Source organism: Neomonachus schauinslandi, chromosome 4 (assembly GCF_002201575.2).
Source record: "Neomonachus schauinslandi chromosome 4, ASM220157v2, whole genome shotgun sequence".
In the NCBI taxonomy this organism is placed as follows: domain Eukaryota; kingdom Metazoa; phylum Chordata; class Mammalia; order Carnivora; family Phocidae; genus Neomonachus; species Neomonachus schauinslandi.
This window is the reverse complement of record NC_058406.1, coordinates 94,785,421-94,790,824: the sequence shown is the minus strand read 5'-3', so window position 1 is coordinate 94,790,824 and position 5,404 is coordinate 94,785,421. Positions and strand designations below refer to the sequence as shown.

The window sequence follows — 5,404 nt, the reverse complement described above, 5'->3', positions numbered from 1 at the left end:
GCTTGGACCGTTGTGAAAATGGGTCACGTAAAGGAAAGCTTCTTGCATCTCCTGTCCCCTCACATTACCTCAAGACTGCACTCTAAATTTGTGTTTTTCCCACATCAAGCAATTCTCAGGTTCTCCAGACACCAGATGGGTATCCTATAATTCAGTTCAGCTCTGACACTGTTGACCTGGAGATAGTGTCGGATCCCACAGGTTATGGCTCAGTCCCACAAGACTGTCCCCTGCCCCCTCCCTCACTTTGGACACCAATTATAAGTCCAGGTTGTAGCTTATGCTTCTGACTGATTTGCTGTGAGTGGGAAGTTCCCACAATCCCCTCCTCAGTTTCCATTAATTTGCTAGAGCAGCTCCTAGAACTCAGGAAAACATGTTACTTACTAGAAATTCCAGTTTATTATAAAAGGATATAAGTCAGGAATGGCCAGATGGAAGAGATGCCTGCGACAAGGTATGAGGGAAGGGGGTGCAGACTTCCAGGCCCTCCCTGGGCCCCACTTTCCCAAAACCTCCACATGTTCACCAACTGGGAAGCTCTCTGAGCTCAGTCCTTTTGGGTTTTTATGGACACTTCATTACAGAGGCGTGATTGGTCAAATCATTGACATTAGGGGTTAACTCCACCTCCAATCCCTGTACCTTTCCTGGAGGTTGGGGGTTGGAGCTGAAAGTACCAACCCTCTAATCACGTGGTTGGTCTCCCTGGCAACCACCCCCCTTCCTTTGGGACTTTCTGAAAGTCACCCTATTAACATAAACTCTGGTATGGTTGAAAGGGGCTTATTATGAATAACAAGAGACACCTTATCACTTGGGAAATTCCAAGGGTTTTAGGAGCTCAGTGCCAGGGGAGGGGGACAAAGACCAAATACATATTTCTTCTTATAAACCACAGTATCAGAGGTCATGAACTGAGAAGTATGATTAAGTCAAACTTCTGCACCCAAGAACCCAAAGAGAACACCACCACCAAAGAAACCCCCAAACGTAGGTCCTAACTCCATTCTCTGCAATGTGCTTGTCCTGATGCTTTGAAGCAGATTGTCCAGAGCTCACCAGGTAAGCCAGTGGTTCTAGCTATGTTCCTGCAACACTAAGTTTGGGTTAAATTCCTTTCCTGTAGGATTCCTCAGAGTCTTTGGTATAGTGGACATCTCCAGGAGGACCACATAATGTGAAGCATTTCTGAAACATACTTTTTGGGAAGGATTTATTTTTGTGTCAATCTAGTGTTCCATGAATCCCAGTTTGAAGACCAGTGTGCTAGAAGAGAATACACTGATGCATGAAATGAACTCAAACTGTGGTGACTTCAGGAAGTCATCTGGCCAATCCTCAACTTTCCTTAAGTGAGGTGTTACAACACACACATTGACGCAACTCAAGATACATACAAAACTGGAAAGACCAAACTAGGACCTTGGTCTTCCATCATGCAGGAATGATAGCATTCAATCACATGATGGCATTCTATCTTATTTTCTCTAAGTGCATTTTATGGTATATTTGTGACAAAATTTCTGATTTTTTGACAAAATAAATACAGACTAGTTAGCTTATATGGTCGGAATTTAACCTGTCTTTACACAAATGTCCTAAACTATAAGCTCTATCAGAGTTAAATATTCACCTTTATGGACACTCTTCTGTTTGTCATTTCTCTACTGATAATGATCCCCACGTCATATTTTGGAGGTTAACTTTCTATTTTTTTTTCATTTCTATCTGCTTGGGATAATCCCAAAGACAAGAAGACTTACATTGAAATATTAGTCCTATCCACAGCAATAAGTCACTGTTTTCTTAAGTTTTGGGGAAAAAAAATTATCAGGAAAATCCTATATGAGTGTCAGAATTAGTGGCATTAATACATGTGAAGTGCTTGGAACAGTATTTAGCACAAAATGAATGCTATATAAAAATGTTTGTTACATGGATGAAATAAAGCAAGTCAAGTTATCTAGTCTCCAGTGAATACAAATTCCACAGAGGATGCTGAGAGAATAGGCGGTTTTCTCCTTCTTAGAGTAAAGAAAGAAGTACGAATCATTCAATTCTCAGTTTATATTTTTTTTCAACCAAGGAAAAAACTCCCAACAATCCCAAAGCTTCAAATAAAACGAGTTTCCTTGAACAAGACTGGCTATTACTTGGACAGAAAAATCAAATGGTTTTCATTACTCACCACCAGAGAAACCACATGATTCAAGGGTATTAATATTGCCTATTAATAGTAAGTTGCCGGCTCTCTTATTTTGAAGACGTTGGCTCAGCCAGCTTTACAAACCACATCTTCCAAAGAAGTTACATTTTTTTTTCCATTTGTCTGAATTGACATTGGGTGGGGAGCTTCTGGAATTTACCTTATAAAATCCTGTAAGCTGCGTCCTACATATCTTCCTCAGTAAATTCTAGCCCAAGACTCCTCAGTTCTTGACTGTTGTATATTTATGGCATAACTAGAGATTGAGAGTGAGGAAAACTCCAGGGGTCATGTTCTGTACAAACATAAAGATTTGTGGAATGTTGAAAAACTGGACTGGGAATATAAAAGTCATCATGTAAATCAGTTATTTCCATTATTTTCACTTTCACCTGGGAACTTTGTTTGACACCCTGAGACTTTTGATGACAAGTTTTAATAAACAGATGTTGGGAGATGGGGAGGCAAGGTTTGATGAATATTTTATTCTGTACCCAAAAAAGGCATTTTTGAACGACCAATTCTTTCTGTGAGAAAAAAAAAATCTGCTTTACCAAAGGAAACATATTTCAGAGAGAATAATTTAGGGATTCCAGGGACCTCAGAAACCACCAAAGGAAGCAAAACAGAGTTGTATAGTGACCACAAAGCCCCTCATTGCCTTGGAGAGAAAATAGCAAATGCATTTGGTAATGAAAATGAATTTTAATATGTCAAGTTTTACCTCTGTGCATCTTGCTTATTTTTTTTTTTTCATGTTTAATGTTTTATGGAGCGAGTCCTTCAAAAAAAGTCTTTCTTATGTGCAGATTTCAACCCACAAATCTAGGGCCAACATTCCATTTCTCATATGATACCAAATGTGCTTTGTAATTTAAAGAAGTTTAGAATTTGTGTAGCTCTTCTTAAACATAAATGAGATATAGCCTTAAAACTAGGGATTCGCAATGTTTTTTGGAGATGGTTCACCCAATTGGTTGATTTGGTATCTCTGTCTCATGCCATACCACTTAAATCCTTCATTGAAATGCTCTCTGATATTTTTCAAGTTTGGTTGGTTTGGATAGTCCCCCTTGATGGGCCATTAAAAAAACTTCATTGCAATTATTGTTTATATCCCGAGTAGTTCCAAGATTAAAGCTGGATAGGACTGAACTACTTAAAATCAAGACTTTCCCTACTTATTCGCATTGGGGATCTGATTGTGGGTATTCTGCCTCCTCATTAGCAAAACTATTTCAACTGAACTTCAAGTGAAGAGCTATTCTGTCTGAACATTTCTGCTATACTGGAGACTTTTCCTTCCCTTTAAAATCTTGTGCTACTATTTTGACTTTTAACAGCAACAAGACATTTGTAGTATTTTTTTAAAGCCCTAAAAAGTAAGATTTTTCCTTGATTCTAAGACGCCCTTAATCAATTAATGGAAACTTTTTGGGGAACTGTACTTCTCAAATATGAGACATTCTCCCAATTTCAGAAAAGTTAAATTGTGGGGAATAAAGTATGTCTTATAAAAAATACGGTGTATGTACCGACATGGAAACATGTTTGAGATATATTTTTAAGTCAAAGAAGCAAGTTGCATGGCAGTATCTTAGCCCGTATAACCCACAGGCCCCACATGTACACAGTGGAAGTATATTTCTTGTTCACATTGGCTAGCCTCAGTCAGATGACCGCATCCACCTGTAAAGCATGCTGGGAAATGTATTCTCCATGCGCTCTCAGGAGGAAGAGAGAACACAAATTTTATTCTAGCTGTCTCTAATACATGTGTATATGCATGTATGTGTGTATGTGTGCATGTGTCTTATCTTCCTTAAATATATGGAAATGTTGGCTGTGTTAGTCAAGGTTCTCCAGAGAAACAGAACAAATAGGGGCTTGTGCTCGCTTCGGCAGCACATATACTAAAATTGGAACAATACAGAGAAGATTAGCATAGCCCCTGCATAAGGATGACTTGCAAATTCATGAAGCGTTCCATAAAAACAGAAACAAAAAACAAAACAAAACAAAACAAAACAAAATATATATATATATAATTTCTTATGAGGAATTGGCTCACGCAGCTATGAAGGTGAGAAGCCCCACGATCTGCCATCTGTAAGCTGGAGACCAAGGAAGTCCTGTGATGTAATTCTGTCTGAGGCTGAAGGCCGGAGAACCAAGGGAGCTCAAGATGGTGTAAATGCTAGTCTGGGGGCAGGAGAAGATGAAATGGGATGTCCCAGCTCAACAGTGGGGCAGAGAAAAAAAAAAAAGAAGGCAAATTCCTGCTTCTTCTACCTTTTCTTCTATTCAGGCCCTCAGTGGATTGGATGGTGCCCACCCACATTAGAAGGACAATTTACTGAGTCCGTGGATTCAAATGCTAATCTCATCTGGAAGTGTCCTCACATAGAAAGAATGGAATTACCTATCATGACGTCCTCAAGCTGATGGAATAGAGGAAACTTTTTATTGTTTAGTAATGTCTTCAAAAATATATATTACTTTTGGAAGCAGAAAAAATTGGTTGTTTGTTCAATAATGTAGAAGGCTGTAAGGACCCAGCAGTGAAATGGAAAGACCTTCTATCTGCAGTTCCTGAGGCTTGGCATCTGGTTATGACTGCAAACATGTTCACTTATTTTCAGGCACTTGTTTTCTGGTCACTGTTGATTCGGAAGGAAATACCGGTGTTAGTCTTCCTTCAAACTCATTAAGGTTAGGAGCCACCTACTCCTAGTTCAGTGATCTTAGATAAGTCACTTATCCTAGGATTTTTCAACCTCAGCACAATCAACCTTTGGAGTCAGATAATTCTCTGTTGTGGAGCCGTCCAGGGTGCTGTAGGATGTAGGATGTGCCTCCTCAGCCTCGGTGCCAGGAGCACACCCAACCCCCTCCCCCAGTTGTGACAGCCAAAATGTCTTCAGGCATTGCTACCTGTCCCTTGGGGGTCAAAATCACTGTTAAGAACCGCTGACTTAACTCCTGTGATTTTCAGTGTCCTCCTTTGTAGTTGGGGCTAATAATACTTTTGTGGTGGGGCGCCTGGGTGGCTCAGTCGTTAAGCAACTGCCTTCAGCTCAGGTCATGATCCCAGGGTCCTGGATCGAGCCCCACATCGGGCTCCCTGCTCAGCAGGAAGCCTGCTTCTCCCTCTCCCACTCCCCCTGCTTGCGTTCCCTCTCTCTCTGTGTCTCT

At 40.3% G+C, this 5,404-nt stretch overlaps 1 non-coding gene across 1 annotated transcript; it reads left to right on the top strand.

Annotated features, from left to right (window-relative positions):
* The first annotated feature begins 4,098 nt into the window (after positions 1-4,098).
* LOC123324653 lies at positions 4,099-4,205 on the top strand. Its single transcript, XR_006539930.1, has one exon. It is a non-coding gene; the product is annotated as a U6 spliceosomal RNA (small nuclear RNA).
* The last annotated feature ends 1,199 nt before the right edge of the window (positions 4,206-5,404 follow it).